General features: G+C 39.5%; 2 long non-coding RNA genes across 2 annotated transcripts in view; one reads left to right on the top strand and one right to left on the bottom strand.

The window, feature by feature from the left end:
• Positions 1-7,157, top strand: part of LOC141730835 (uncharacterized) — a 67,586-nt gene extending 60,429 nt beyond the window's left edge. Inside the window, exon 3 of the long non-coding RNA XR_012582548.1 lies at positions 6,745-7,157. This is a non-coding gene — a long non-coding RNA (uncharacterized LOC141730835). The remainder of the gene's footprint in view (positions 1-6,744) is intronic.
• LOC141730834 (uncharacterized) overlaps positions 1-16,356 on the bottom strand; it is a 37,918-nt gene extending 21,562 nt beyond the window's left edge. The window contains exon 1 of the long non-coding RNA XR_012582547.1: positions 15,909-16,356. This is a non-coding gene — a long non-coding RNA (uncharacterized LOC141730834). The remainder of the gene's footprint in view (positions 1-15,908) is intronic.
• Between the last annotated feature and the right edge of the window lie 369 nt (positions 16,357-16,725).

Raw genomic sequence — 16,725 nt, 5'->3', positions numbered from 1 at the left:
TTTCAGCCTACCTGCTATGTGCGGCAGTAACTAATCACTTAAAAGGAAAACATAAAGTTCAGTGCAGAATGGAATACAGCAGAAAAAATCAATTTGTTCTTTTAAATTTCAGTTGTGAAACACTTCAAATAGGTGATTATGTATTCAAAAGCTAAAAACTACAGCCAGATTTTCTATGGGGCCAGATAATATCCTGGCACCCTTCTGCTCTAGCTCTATTTCTATCACCTAGTAAGATTGTGGGAACAGAGCAGCCAACCTGTCCATGTCAAATGACAGCTCTGCTAGGAGAGTGACTTATGTTTAAGTCAAATAATATTTTCCAGGTGTGATTATTTAGCCCAGGCAGGGCAAATCATTATCTCCTCAACTCACTTCCAAACTAATAAGGTGCCCATTTGTGAAGCAGCATTCTGACATCCAGCGTGGGCATTAATGTCATTTACAGAATATAGTGTGAAAACAGTCAATTCACAAGTCACTGAAAGATGTATCTTCTTTCAAGGCAAGTTTGTTATCTAATGGAGATGTGACATGAAGCAAACAGAAAATCCAGTGACAGGCATTATGGTATGATGTTTGCCACGTAGGTCGAAAGTGTTCTGTTGTTTGTTATTAAAGGTATAAATACATAGAAATGTACTCTAACATGAAGGGGATACTCAACATGAATCATAGAATTATTTAGATTGGAAGATACCTTTAAGATCATCAAGTTCAGTAGTTAACCCAGCTCTGACAAACTCACCTTAAGCAGCACACCTCCACATCTTTTAAATCCCAGCAGAAATTATGAGTCCATTACCTCCTTGGACAGCCTTTTCCAGTTCTTGATCAGTGAAGGAATTTTTCCTTAATGTTCAATCTAAACTTCCCCTACCACAGCCTGAGGCCATTTCCTCTTGCTGTCCCCTTTCTTGGTAGAAGAGACCACTCACCTCTCTATTGCCTCCCTTCAGGGAGTCCTGGAGAACAGTAAAGTCCCTTCCCCTTCTCTGTCGTTCAGCTTAGGGGTGGGGGGTGAAATCTCTACCTAGAAAACCTGTCTTTCTACACAAACACCTTTTCAGAGCACTTGAAAATCCTCCCTTTCAGCAGACTTGCTATAGAATCTGTGGCCCACCTTAGGGAATACTGGGGCTCCCTTTGTTTATATAGCCTCTAATGAGCTTTAAATGGTCACTGGTGCCTCAGAGCAGGATGAACATGAATGGTGGAAGATAGCTCAGACCTTACCTTGGCTGTAACTCAGGTGCCCTTGGTTATCTTCAGTAACAGCTCTTTTTCCCAGTTCTTGTATCAGGAATAATAGGAATATATTGCTGTTTCATAAAACACCAATATAAAAGCACTTGAGAAACAATAACAAAGTATTTCAGCTGTTAAACCATGCAGGAAGTCCAGTAGACACATGGTCAGTTTTGGTCTAGTTGGAATAACAGCACAAAGGTATTACAACGGTTAGTAGTGGCTGTGCAACATTCCAGAGCTGTAATATGCAAATTTTTCATACTTGTGTACAATTTCTTTCTATTCTTTCACTTCACATTCTTAATTGTGACCTATTTTTGTCTCAAACCTGTTTTGGGATATTCTATATGGAGTGAGATTTTACAGCTCTTTTGTCTTTTTTTCTGTACTAAGCCTTCTAGGCTGAGCATGTTTCTCTGCTGTGCTCTAATGCTCTCCTTTATCTTCAGGGCATTAGTTGTATTTGTCATAAAATTGAAGAGCATCTGACAGAAGTAAAGTTTCTCTTCCTTTTAAACCATGGGGAAATGTGGTTTTGCAAGTCTTGTATCTCTCCAGTATGTGTTGCCTTCTGTCATCAGGTCTCTGTGTTGTGCTGTATTGTTAAAAAAAGGCCTCTGTAACTTTGGTTACTTTTAATATTGGAGACATCTTACTTTACATTTCTTCATCACATGTTTTTACTGTTCAGCTCAGTTCACTTCTCTGTTTGATAAAAGTAACAAATCTATGTGCTTGTATAAAATAATAAACACAATCTTAGTAATTAAACTGGGAAAACAGTACTTAATTTTGCTAGTTTACTGTAACAAACTGCCAATACAGAAGCCAAAAGCTATTCCTTCTGCTAAACACTGTGTGTGGCCAGTAGACTGGCCCAGTAAGTCAGCTGAAATAATTTCATTGGCTTCAGATTAGGCTCAATGTTATTTGTGTGTCACAAGACTGCAAGATTTAGTGTAATAACAGGTTTTGTGCTGAATCATCAGTAGGTACTGTCCAATTTATTACATTGGGAATGTGAAGCCTTTGATCATGGAGTATTTGCCCTCTCCCATCACTGCCTGTCTTAGCTCTGGCAAGGAGTCAAGCTTTGTCACAGTTCTTCTAAATGTGCTCCAGAGAAGGGAAACTTCAGGAAGTTGGCATGGTCACTAAGGCAGGTAAGGAGGTAGCCTTTTAATAACCTGCTGAAACTGAGGGAAGATGAATGCAGAATTTCACACTCCATGTTGTATATCTGAGTACATTATTTCATGCTTCCAACTCTGCAGTTTGGGTATGTTGAAGGATTCTGCAGCAGATAAAACTGTCAGTGGGAACTCTGAGATGAGGGCAGTGACTTGTGCATTCACCACTTTCCCTCTTATTGAGAACAGTTCTTGTACATCACTGGCCACCATGATACAACAGAGGCTTTTCCCCACCATGTGCTCTCTCCTGTCCTACATCCTGGTGTACTCACACAAAACATTATTTGCTGTGAGGGCTGCTGGCTGTGCAAACTGTAATGTAGCTCAGCTGATTTTATGGGGAAAAATTTAAAAAGACCAGTGACCATTAAACTCATGGACCTTGAAAGACAAATAAAATAGATTCATACAGTACAAAATATGAAAAAACTTGAACATTGTTTCAGTTCATTTGGAGTGTATGCATTACTTGTTGAAGTGGTTACTGTGACAACAAAAAGTAGATTGAAAAATATAGAGAAAATAACAGGTAAATGGGAGAGGAACTCATCTTTGACCTTGTAAACCAGTAAGAGCTAGTCCTAGCCCATCTGTCACTTTGCTTCAGAAACCCAGGTGTATGAGACAATTTTTTCTTACCTTTGAAGAATTGCATTTCCTCTTAAAAGGATCCTAACTCCTTGTGGAAACACAGATAGCAAAAGATCATGTTAAATTTATCAGTGAGTAGTTTTCTTCATTGACAGAGTCTAGTTTAAGGAAATATTTAACAAAGAACAGATAAATCTAAGATAGATCATAAAAAGTAATTCCATATTTTTTTTCTAATTTGCCTAATTTAGACTAGCTCAGAAGACCTTCTTTAATCATTTGCTATCATAACACAGAAATGTGTTTAGCCTTACCAAAAAAAAAAAAAAACCCAGAGATGAATCACTGAAATAATTGATCTATTTAAGTTCTGCTTCAGACACATTTCAAGGGCATAAGTTATTTCTACATGTCATTAAAAAGACTTGGTGCATTGCTACAATTAATTATTTGATTGATATTAAAGTGGAATGAGATTTTTGGCCTCTCAACTCAATAGTGTGTGGGTTTTCTTAATGTGGTGTTTAATTCTGTGAGGACTTTGTAGTTATATCTGTTAGCTGAGTTTGAAACTGAATCCTGAACCCCGACTAGTAATGCACTTTAATTTGGAGGCATTACATGAAAACTTGTTTTTGAAGGTTTGGATGGATAAAAAGGAAATTGAAAGAGCACACAAAAGTGCAAACCATATGACTTATAGAAGTTATGGCTTACACTTGTTTTTCACAAGTCCATAGGGATTGTCATATTCAGGGAGATGAGCAGTTTTCACCATATATCGTTTCTCAAAGTGTCAGCACCATGTCCTGTCTTGGCAGACACAGCAACAACACCTATCACGTAAACCTCAGGGCACCTCTGCTTAGAGATGGGACAAAAGAGGATGGGGAGCTGAAGTGACATTGGGACCTCACTCAGCAGCCAAGACACAGAATCCAGATCTTTGGAGCATTTCAGTGCTGGAAGGACACTTTACAAAGCCTTCCTTCAGTACTCACTGAAAGGTTTGCTGTAAAAGTTTCTTCCTGGCCTGCAGCAGTTTGTGGCAGCAATCTGTGCACAGAAACAGTGCACTACTGATTTAAGTTTCCCCTGTTCAGGTATACTTCTGACTTGCTTTGGAGCCTGACATCTCTAAATCAGGGAGCTGCACAGTGTCACCCTCAGCGTGTAAATTCACTTTAAATGGAGAAAAGAACCGGGTCACATTTGTCCAATTTTTTTGTGAATACTAAGTGCTTGGTCTCAGTGATCTACTGCAGTTCTGACTTGACAGGTTAATTATAAGTTATGTGGAAAAAAGTATTTATTAACTTTTAATTTTATTGCACTTCAATTTCACTTGCTTGTTCCCTTATTTTTGTTTTAGTAGAAGGTAGATAGGAGCCCCACATTTATCTTACTATTTCTTCTGTCATGTCCACTATCCCTGAATTAAGTACTGCACATTTTCTATATTTCTACTCTCTTACACAACAAAATGTATTGAATTCTTGTGAGGGGAAGAAAAAACCTTGCACTCATTAGATGGATGTCATTTGAAAGGGCCAAAACTATGTTTCAACATTGTCAATCTGCAGCTGTAGAGAGGCTTTAGTTCTCTGTCTTTCCATGATTGTATCTCAGAGGCAAAGGCTGAGTAGGAAGCAGTTATGTCTGTGGAGAAAACAAATTACACTTTGTCCTATCATCTGCAGGCTGTGAAATCTCTTTAGTCCAAACTGAGAACAGAATGCTATCCTGAGAGCAAGGAACCCATTCAGACAACCATTTGAAAATACTTCCAAACCAGCCACATCTACCCTCTCTCAGTTACAGAATACATATAACGTTTCCCCTAGCAGGAGCAATGGAGTTGCTGTCCCTTCAGATTTCCTCACCACAAAGGTGCAGAGCAGTGGCGGGGGATCCAGGACCAGCCTTGTATCCATGTGCTGAATCCCACCCAGGATGCATGGAGAAGTAGGGGAAGAAGGTGGCCCCTTGTCCCCAGCTGGAGAGCTGGCACAAAGTTGGCCTGTGCTCAGGAGGGCAAGGTGGCAACTGCAGGGTTGCTGCTCTAAGCTGGATATCAGGGAGGCCCAACCTGCTCTTTCTGAGGGAATTAATGGTCTTCATCTCCTTTGGCACTTGTGTTTCTAATATTTTATTCAGGAGGAGCCCAGCAGGAGAAGGGTTACACTACAGCTCTGTCCACATCCTCATGCACTCTCACTATTGCAGACCAAATTTCTGCCTCTTTTTTTTCTGCTTTCAGTATCTGAGTGGCTTTTCTTCTACCACCAATGATGCCTCTAGCTTTGCTGGTCCAGCCCTTAGTTCCTCTCAGGATTGGTTAGTACTTACATTCTCAAACCTATTCTGAATTTGGGTTGCAATGAGCATTTAGGTTTGTGATATTTGGCATCCTTTATTAACCTGTTAAGTAAGGAACACTAAGCCTCTGAAATTCAATGTTGCCTGTTCCATGCTGCTGTGGGGGAAGCAGTATTTCCAGTTCCAAAATTCATTACAGTACCAAAGAGCTGTCTTGGATTCTCCCAAGGCAGGTAACAATTGCAGCAGGTGCATTATTGCAATTAACAGTGTCTCCTTAAAAAGTAATGTATTGTCAATATTAAGAGAACTCATTCAGTGCTATATGACATTTTCTGTGCCATTCTCCATGAAAATGCTTGGGTGTGAAATACTTAAGCTTAATAAAATTGCATCCTCTGGCATTAATAAGTAAGTGCCTTATGTTACATCAGAGCTCAGATCAATATTTTTTTTGCCACAGAATTTCATAAACCCAGCAGGCACACATATAGATGCATTTGAATATTCCAGCTGTAGTTGTTTATTTCATAGGCTGTTTTCACTGTTCTTTAACCTCTGCCATAAGGCCAAACCTAGGATAAATGTTGTGAGGAGGAGAAACAGAGAGAGGAGGCTGGAAGGGGGAATTATTCAGAATGCAGGGAAAAATTTGGACAGGCACAAGTCAACTGAGTCTGCTGAGTTCTAGAGTTCATGGAATTGCTGTGAGCTGGAAGTAGGATTGCACAATGCTTTGTCTTTCTGGGTTCCACAGAGAACAGCAGATAATTCTTCCAGAAAACTGCAGGTTTTCTTTCATTGAAATGGTCCTTAATCAGGTACTAGATCTTCTGAAGAATAGTTTAGAAAAACCTATCTTCCTTTTTCTGTTATCCTTGTTTCTCAATCTCTTATAATTGTCTGTGTTATAGCAGAAAATGCTTCTTCCTTCTAAAAAAATACCAATTTTGACAATGCCATTATGATTTTTTAAAAGGCAATTGTTTTATTTGTTGTTTGTGCTGTATTTAGAAATCTTGGCAAGGGAGGAAATTATAAAGGATAAAAAGGGTGCTGCTTCTGGGCCATGATGGTTTTGCCTCTATCTACTTTTGTTCAATAGAAAACTATTCTCAATGTCTTAATTCAGAATCATTTGCATTTCATGAAATAGAAAATCCTCAAATCTTGTGCTTGTACAAGCAAATACTTGTACTTCCTACATTTCTCTAATTTCTCTAGATATCTCTGCAGACTCCTGTTCTGCTGCAGGTAGAGAAAAATCTTCCTTCTCAGCCTACAAACAAGCAGACAGCAGTAGATAGAGTGCAGATCCCACATGTTCTTTTCAGTTAGGATGAACAGGAAAATATGGGCACAAAGCCATTTTTTCTGTTTTTACTTGCAGGTCACCTTTGGGGGTAAAAAAATGTTTATCTTGGTTGTGTGAAATGACAGCCTTGTCCAACATAAGCCTGAGCAGCTGTGAAGATCAGCCTGAAGGCCTGGAGGAGATGGCCTGCCATATGGGGCTCCCAAAGCTCCTCCTGTACCTATTCACTGCAGCAGCAACAATGCACAAAATGCTAATGGGAAGAGTAAGTACTAATTGCTTCTGAACTTCACTGTTTTATGGCCAAAAGTTTACTTTCCTTTTCCAGTAAGGTCGTCATTCAGTGAACCTTCATCATGCTTTTGAGCTAAATCAGTCTGTGTTGTGATTAAACATAATGTAAGGGGGAAAGCTGGAGCATAAGAGGTCCCTTCCATGCGTGTGGGATGAGATGTCTCAGCAAGGAGACTGGTGACATTTTAAGGACAGCATTAATTGCAGTCAGTCCCAAGGGGCTTGGCTCCAGCACACACAGGAGTGTCCCTTCCCCAGGTGTTGGGGGGCCACAGGGATCTCTCCTTGCCCCTCTGGAACAGGGGGAGTTCTGAGGTTAAAATCCTGACTCCTTGTCCGAGCTGGAGAGAAAAAAGTTGCCTCGTTCAAGTGGGTAACCTTTCATTCGAATGTCTTATTAATTCAGTACTTTTTAGGTGAGGAATGGCAAGGGCCTGTCTGGTACTTGTGGCAATGGCCGTGTCCTTGGCCAAGGGCACGCACTGGTAACTGGAAAGTGGCGTCTGAGCACACAGGAGGGGAGATGTTCAGCCATCATCCCCTACTGGCTTAGTGGTACCAAGAGCTATGGAGTATGGAGAAGGGCCAGGAAAAACATCTCTGGATTTGTTAGTTTGAAAGACCCAACACTTGTTGCAAAGGAAAGGGAATATTACATTTACTGAAAGAAAAATGCAGCTCCCTCCTTCCCTTCTTTCAGTTTCTCTGAGTGGTTTGAGAGGCTGGACATTTATTTTTTTATCTATAGAGAACTAATAAGAGAAGTAATTAGAGAAGTAATAACTCTGTGGAAGAGCTAAGAAAAAGTTCTGCTTTTGAAGAAAAAAAAAAACTGCCTTTTTCTTCTCCTAGGGATAAAACCTACTATGGTTTGCATAGTCCAGTTATTTTGATGCCATTTCTTTCATGAGGAGGCAAAGATGAAACTCCACTGAGCTGATCATGGTTTTCCACAAGTTCAGTTTAGCTCCTATCATCTTTTTTTTTTCTTCTCTTCCCCAAATTTCCCCTCTGCTCTGCTCCTATGTTGCTCTCATGCTGCCTCCTTCCCAATGTTATTTGGAAGTAAATTTAGTGGGACAGTGAAGAAATCACTAAGGAAAAATGCAGAGTGAGGACACTGACATTTTAACACACAGGCTCAGATCTCCATCATATTGAGTGATTTCTGTAGGACTGCAAAATCTGACACTGCATGTGCGCAGATAGCTCAATTCTAATGTGATATAGAAGAAAAATCTGCTTAGTGTTCGAGTAGAAATTTGCACTTGGCTTGCAAAAAAGAAAAAATAATCCTAATGAGAAATCTATCTTGATAGCTCAATTTCATTTCTTCCAGCTCAAGAGAAGCAGTTGTGTGCTTCCCTTGTTTACAGTGCAGTGGAAGGAACCCAGTCACCCTCAGTGATGTGAGCTGCAATGAACAGATCACTGACAACTTCCCCTTAATAAAAGCCACAGTTCTGTGCTGGGCTGATACTTCATTCTTTTATTGTAATCAGTGGATCTTTAGTCACTGCAGATGTGTCCTGCCAGGTACAAAGTTGTGTGGCAGAAATAGGTGTGAGCAGAGGGCCTGAGCTGAGCTCCCTGCACTCCCCCAGCCCTCCCAGCAGCCAGGTCCTTCTGCTCCACTGTGCAATTACTCACCTTGTTCCACTTCAGTGCCTGTGTATATTCCTAATGATTCACCATATGACTAAGTGGAACAAATCTCCAATGACATAAAATGCAAAACGTACGTTTTAATCAGTAACATATTTAGATATCTGCTGAGTGTATGTTTATGAGAAAGTTATTTATTTCTAATCACTGAGAGGTGCTCTAGTGGAACTAATTGTGATAGATTATTTTCTTGGCTCTAAGAATTTATCTGATGAACTTAGGCTACATTTTTTCCTTTGTCAGTGGAGTTTGTCTGGACTTCTCTAATATAAGTATTATTTGTAACTGCCAAATTACTTTACCAATGGTTTTTGGTTTTCAGATAATTTGTGAGCTGTTTGTAGCCTAGTAGTTGCCTATGAGTAGGAGAGCTATGTAATTTTGTTTGAATTATTCACATAGTCTATAACTGGATGAGCAGAACTTCTGATGTGATCTTCAGCCATAATGAATTCAAATTTTGTTTCTTATGGCTACTTATTGATTCACTTGTGTTTCATGGCTGCTTCCTTTTTGTGACAATAACTACTAAATTTATTTATGGAAAGCGAGCATAAACTGGACATGAATATACAAAGCTTATTCTGAGCTTGGGGATTTTCTGGAGAGGGGAAAAAAGATCAGGGGAATTAAAAATAAATGCTAGGCAAATATTTATGCTTCAAGAATACTTCACTGCCACTGAAACACACACAATGTAGATATAGGTGTCTCTTTAAATAAGTGGACAGTCCCTGGTGGTTTTACACTCAGAATTCCTGTTGGCTTCCATTGTCTGGAAATTGGCTGAAGTGTAAAGATAAAAGGTCACCAGTCATCACAAAGTAAGACATAACTATTACAATCTTTCATTTAACAACTTGAGAAACATTAAAGTAATGAATTCTCAATTATCCTTTCCTAGTAAATGCATTCCTGACACAATAAGAGCATCATGTAAGAGTCAAATGTGTGAATATAATCCAGATAAGAAAAATAGCTGGCACCTGGGCACTGGAAAATGAAAAGCTAACTTTTCCTGTAATGTAATTAACTCTTGAGACAGTTGAGGTTTGTTTGAATGGGGAAACATCACAAGATAACTTTATTTTTGTCATTGGGTCACTTTTACCTTTGTTTGAGAGGTGTCATGCTTGATAGAAACCAATTAGAACTGAATTTGATTTTGCAAAGTATTCATTTAATCTTTAGTCCTCATTTATCAGTCTAGAAAATAAGGTAATTGGAATACATGGTGAATGTGAATTAAGTGATGTATATTATAGGAATGTTTGAAATTTGTTTAATAATTTTACATATTTTAGCCATCAGGAAGTATCTTCAAAGACTTTGACAGCTGTCATTATTTGACATATATACATCTCAAAGTCTTATTTATTCCAAAACTGAGGCCTTTGTGCTGTTATACAGACCTGTATTTCACTCTCCTTGCTTTTATAGACCATTTTAATGGTGGTGTGGCCATGATGGTCTGAGATATATGGGAAGTAATTACAAAAGTGCAGTTGAATGTCAGTGGATACCTAATAGGAGTCTAAAATATTGTCAAGGCACAATGATGTACTGTTGCATGATACTTATGCAGTAAAATCAAAGTTAACTTTTGCAGGAGATTGGGACAGGGTTTTCAAATTTTAAGGACCTCTTGAGACTTGGCAAATACACTTCAAAGGGGACAGTGCTGCCCAGCTCTTAGATGGGCCCTAGCGTTGGTACAAAAGATTCAGCACAGAGGAAGAAGCAAATAGACAACTATGCCAAACCAGCAACAGACCTGTTACAAAATTAGTGAACTTCCCCCACCTTTAGTAGTGCTTTTCCTCATATATTTTTTCTTAACTTTTTCTACTTTGTAGGTTCTGTATATATTACTGTTTGCCCCTGAGAATGCATAAAGATTCAATCCTCCTGTGCTAAAGGTCAAAAGAACATGAACACTCTTCTCTTGAACATACACTAGACACAAAACCCAACAGAATTGCATGAATGGTGGATTGAGGAAATTTCAGAATTGCATGGATGAAGTGGTGAGGAAAAGTATTTTCAGATCTTCTAGGAGTGTAAAAAATCTAGAGTACTGAAGGCATCTCTTCCAAAGTACTCTCAGCTGCCCTGACCTATGAAACAGGATTTGAGAAGGCAATACCAGGCTTTCAGCTTTTGCCTTCCTGAGCCCATGGCAGCATTTGGAACCTCTGCTTTGTAGGGATATGACACACTCAGCCCTGCTGGAATGGGCCTGACAAGGTCACTCATTCTAGGGAGCAAAAGACCTGTATGAGGCCATGATGGGCACCCTATTTGGCAGCAAATTCCAGACTGGTAATGGCTAAAGAACGTGTCCATGCCAGAAAAATGTTATATCTCTTTCTAATGTGTGAGAATCCAGGGAATTTCTTCTTTCCTAGCAGTTACCTGGATGACAGAGTCAAAACTAGGAGCGAATGCTCAGGAACACTCAGATGAGCTATACCTACCTCCAGCTCCCTCTGCTCTGCCCTGCAAGATCCATCCAGTTTTGTCAGTGAGGGACTCAAACCCTTCTCTCTGCCCTTTCAATGGTTACCAAAAACTGTGCCGTCTCCCCGGTCTTCCCAGTTGCTCCTCTAGTTCAGGGCTGTGTTTACATATTCAGGCAGGCAGGATTTTAATGGTCCATGGACTCCAGGCACATCACATTCCTTCTGATGTCCATATTGCATCGGTGTCATAGGTTGATATATTGCAGCCAGTTTCCTTCTTAGTCATTGCTGGAGCCCTCCAGTCTGGTACTGCCATCACTGAACAGGAGCTGAGCTCCCACATGGATAGGGCATTCTGTCCTGCACCACATGGCATGTAACTACAAGACTAGTGTATGGATTTATGATGCTGTGTTTTTCCACTCAGGAATACCCTCTAAGAATACCTAGGCACTTCTAGGAAGCCCCAACCAGTGTTAAATTATGGCTCTATTATATGGCAATGGCACCAATTATATGGTGGTTACTGGAAGCAGAATTTATGCACTTCTTAATGAATCAGGGCACCACCAATATATTACCTGAGTAGGGGGTAATATATCCATAACCAAACTTCCCTTTGAGCCAAGGAGCAATCGGACCTACAAACCTGGTTTATTTTTATGTCAGGCTGGGTACACCTTTTAAAGCACATAGAACAGCTTTGCATTCTGAATATCTGTGTTGGTCACAGCAAAGTAGCCCAAGTCCTTCAGCCTCTTCAAATTTTAAAATTAAACATATACTGCATTTTATTATATGGGTATTTATTTCTCATAGTGCTTTCTTTAATTTTGTTTTTGTATCCTGCAGTATCAGTATGCATTTTCTAGTAGCTCAGATGTTTTCTGTAATACAAATCATGGAGTCACATCAACAAAGAAAATTCATCTTTCCTCTTATTTGTATTCAGCTCATGAGTGGTAAAAATAGGTTTGAGAGATTCACATATAATGTTCATCAGATCTTAATGAATGTGTGAAGTGATTCCATCACAAATGTGTACTTATAACTTCTGCACAAGGTCAGACTTTGTCAGTATTGATTGGGAACAGAATTAAAATGCCAGAAGTTGTCCAGTTTATCATCAAGCTGCTGAAACCATCTCCTCTCTGATATTTCAACAAAGAAGCCTCAGGCAATCACAGTAATTATTCAGAAAAGCAAATCTCAACTACTTTTAAATTCAAAATTCTCTGTCATAGCCAAATGACTGTTAGCAAGGGATTACAGCATTATAAAACATACTTTGCCCTTCCTTATGCATGAATCAATCTTGTTTACATCTGACCAAAAGAGAAAAACAAAGAAAAAAATTCAGTCAAAAAATTCTAGAGATTAGGTTTCAATGCACAGCAGATGATGTCAATAAATACAAAAATAATTCAAGAGTGTTCAATAATACCTAGTTTTTAGCTGAAGCTTCTTGAGAGATAAATCAATAGACTCCAATGAGACCCAAGTTTGTTCTATGATAACCTTCACGTTATTTCAGTTAAAACAAAATAACAAAATCTTCCCTCACTTGAAATAATCTTAAATCTGGTAAGAGAAAATTTTTCTTTCAAATTCAGAGACATAGGTTTGAAAGCACATGAGCAAATGAGAGAGTTAAATATGGGACTCTCCCTTCTTTCACTGAAGCAAGTCTTCTTACATGCTGTCAGGGTTGCTGAGATAAAAATAAATAAATAAAAATAGAATGTCAGGGCAAGGAAAAAACTTGTCAGCCATGGCCTGCTCCAGCTACAAAACAAGGCAGAGAGGATGAACTACAGCAGAGTAGACCTGGAGGGCCAGGTTCCATGGCGAGCAACAGTTAGCACCTCCTAATCCTGCTGGATTTTTACCTCCTGTCTGTCTTCAAGGAAGGGCTGAGAGCAGGGATCTGACTGGAATTAAAGTGGTGAAGCTGTAGGGAGGAAAGGCTACATCGATTTAAGATATGTGGCTTGACCTCACTGGAGGCTGGATTTTCTGTTTACAGTAAGTGGCTCTTGCAGGCCCTTGTAGATCATGTTCTGCCTAAAACAAGGCCTGGTCTCTTTGGCACAGTGCAGTGCCCAAGTCCTCCATGCCAAGGACAGTTTGCTGTGCAGAATTCCCCTCGTAATGAGGCCAGGTCTTCTACCTGATAGCACTCTACATCACTCAACTGACTAGTTCATTTAGGTTTAAATGGCCCTTCTGCCTGAAGAGAAGTGTTGGCTGCTGTCTTCATCTGTCATGGCCATCTGCTCTACTCTTTTTTTCTCCTCAGCATGACTAAAGTAACTTACATATGAGAACAGATTGCAGGACACACATTAACCTCTTTAGAAACCATAAATGATCCCCCAGGAGTAGAGAGTTTACTGTTTAACTCTGATTCCCCTTCTCTTGCAAGCACACATGCTATCCTATGCCACTATTCCCACATCTGAGTGTTTCAGGCTTCTCAAAATAGCTGCCTATCTAATTTTCTCTTTGGGGCACATTTTGCTTTCAGTTTTTAGCTGTGTGCACATATCATCTTCAATCAAATGTGTGTCATTGAAACATAATAACATGCTATGACTTTTTGAGCTCTGTCATTGCATTCACTAATGAACTTAGACATACACAAGATAATCATCTTAAGTACCTAACAACAGACACCCTTCCTATAAACATAAGGGGGGTTATTTTGATAAGATTTTAATTTCACCATCAATGGTTCCTAAAAGCAAGTTTTATATAGAAAGACATAAGTGGAAGTATTTATCTAGTTAGTGGTATTTTTAAAAAATAATATATAATTCCACATTGATTTACTTAATATGTCTAGATTGTAAGACAGTTGCTACACAACAAAGTAGCAGATTTTTGAAAGTCCCCTCTGATTAGTTTACGATACTGGTAACACATTTGAAATGCTTTAGTTATTAGATGAACTTACAAGTTAACAGCCACACATTTCAAGTGCTTGAGCCTTTCTATACCTTGTCTTTTTGTAACACATGAAAAAAATTTAATCATTTGACAGTTTTGATTTTGAACAGAACTTACAGGACTTTTGAATTTGGGGATATATTTCTGTAATCAAACAACAATCAGATTCACACAAAGGTTACTGTGCCTACCAAAGAATTCAGTTCATCAGAATCACCTGATTTCCTATTAAAACCTAAATTCTCCCATATTTTCTGACAATGCCAGAGTATACCCAACTCTGCAACTCCTTAGAGAATTTTTGGTGCCTGTGTTTATTCATATTAATTTAAATAGTACAACATACTGTAAAGTACAATAGTTTAGCTAGAACTGAATCAAGCTGCAATATCAACAGAGATACATTCTGAAGGGAAAAAAAAACCACAAAACATGAGAGAAAATAGGGTGATTCCTTTGACACTTGCCCTGAAAGCCCCACACATCTATAAAGACTTCCTTCACTGTATCTTCTTCAGCTTTCCTTAGGGAAAAAAAAAAACCCAAACCAAACAAACAAAACCCCAAAAGGAGCAAATGTGGTTTATATTTGAATTGGGAGATGGAACTGGAAGAGACAATATGGTTAGAAAATACTCTTTCCTAATCTGGTCACTCATTGAGCATTCAAACTGAGACACCAGCTGTTTTCTGTCCTGCTTTATGGTGTGACTCCCAACCCTCTCTCCCATCAAGCAGTGCTTACCTACATGAAAAAACCCATTGAATCCTGAACAGCCAGCCCCAGTGAAACTCCCTGTGCTGCCCAGCATAAGTGAAGAGTGCTGAATAGGGCTCAGTTTACATTTTAATATTGTTTTCACTCTACTTTCTAAAGTCCTACTTTTGTATCACTGGGGGAGCCTAATATTCTTCTGAATGGAACAATTATTTTATCAGCTGGCCACCAATCAGCACCATGCAGAAACAGGCAGGGCCTTGCATGTTCAGCTGTGCAGAAGTTTCCAGGTTGAGTGCAGGCTAATAGCCCTATTCCAAGCTGACAAGTTGTATCTATGTATTTATTTTAATCGAGGATTTACATGTTCCATTTGATCAGGAATTTAATGTCTCTGCAGCTGATCAAACTTAGAAATAACTTTTCTTCTTTGAAAATTAGTTTGTAAGAAATTAATAAGATAGGACTGACAGAGGTGAATGACAGAAGGAAGCTTAAGTGGCTTGGGCAGCAGATATTTCTGTTTGCAGAATCAACACCAGCATGAATTTGTCCTGCCTGAGGGCGATGGTTAATTTTGGTTAAAAATGTCAATGTCTTTCTGTTGTGGCATCCCCAGTTGCATAAGAAGGATCCTAGTTCTCCCTCTTGCTATGACTAAGGATAACCTTTGCTGAGCTACCCAGCCCTCAGCTATTAAAGGACCACAGTCCTGGAGAGCAGGAGCACAAGTCCCCAAGCTGCTTTGGTGAGTTTTCAGGGTTTATTTTGGCCAGTTGGTTTAAGCTTGGTTTGTAAAGAGTTTAGAAACCTTGTGATGAAATAGCTGACTGCTTTTCTTCTCCCAAGGGCTCAGAAGCTCTACAGCTAATACAGGCAACACCAAAACCTGCAGGGTCACAGATTAAGCCTCTACCCAGAGAGATTTATCTTCTGTTCTTGTCCTTCCATGTGAGATTCTCCTTCAGCCTATGAGATTTGTGGGTGCTTTTTTCCTTACTCCACCAGTGGCTGTACAGCTCATTTTGTTCCTGGCTGGTATACCTTAAATATTGTTTAAATATTAACAGAAAACCAAAATTTTCCACATGATATAGTTGAAAAAGCACAGGGGAGAAAAATGATAGATCAGTAAAAAGGTCAGACTCTACCTGTCTCTCTCCAAGAACAAGGGTCTGGCTCCTGGTAACCACAAGGAAGGAAGAAATTATCAGAGATCTCAGGTAATAAAAGCTTTTTTTCCACATGATTCAGCAAGAGCAGCAAGGGGTAGTCTGGCCTTCAGCCAAGCCAGCCCAGCAGCTCATGCCGTGCTGAATTGGGAATCTTCTCCACAATATGAGAGCAAACTCTGCTTTCCAGACAGCTTCAGCCCCCTTGGCATCCTCTATTGCACAGCAAACAAGAGTAACTGGGATTTTTTTGTATGGCCCAAGCATCAGAGAAAGGAGGAAATATAAATTTCTGAGGTTCAGGTGAAGGTACCACGTAGATTGGCAGCCTGGCATCAAAGTGAAAAGAGCTTCAGTCAAAAACATGTTAAAATTTTTATTGTAGGCACAGGATAATATATCCCTGTGAAGATCTCATCCTGGTCTGTGCTAATTGCATCTCAGCTTAATCCCCAAAGCATGAGATTTTTATATTCCTTACAAGGTTTGCTTATATTAACTATTCCAATGCCAGATATTCTTGGCACCCTGCATGTTGTGATTCAGCCCTGGATTCTGGTAAATTTCTGAAAATAAATTCATCTTCATCATTATGCTACCTGCTCTTCTCTTGGCAGTGTCGAAGACTGTAGAGTTTGTGCTGAAAGCTGTGCTGACCTATTGGCATCTCTCACAGAAGAGATTCTGCCTTTAACTGCAGTTTGTTCATGATAATACAGCCTTCACAGAATCACAGAATGTGCTGAGTTGGAAGAGACCCACCAGGATCATCAAGTCCAGCTCCTGGCCTTGTAAT

The sequence above is a fragment of the Zonotrichia albicollis genome, chromosome 14 (genome assembly GCF_047830755.1).
Source record: "Zonotrichia albicollis isolate bZonAlb1 chromosome 14, bZonAlb1.hap1, whole genome shotgun sequence".
Lineage (NCBI taxonomy): Eukaryota > Metazoa > Chordata > Aves > Passeriformes > Passerellidae > Zonotrichia > Zonotrichia albicollis.
This window is presented reverse-complemented; position numbering and strand designations above follow the sequence as displayed.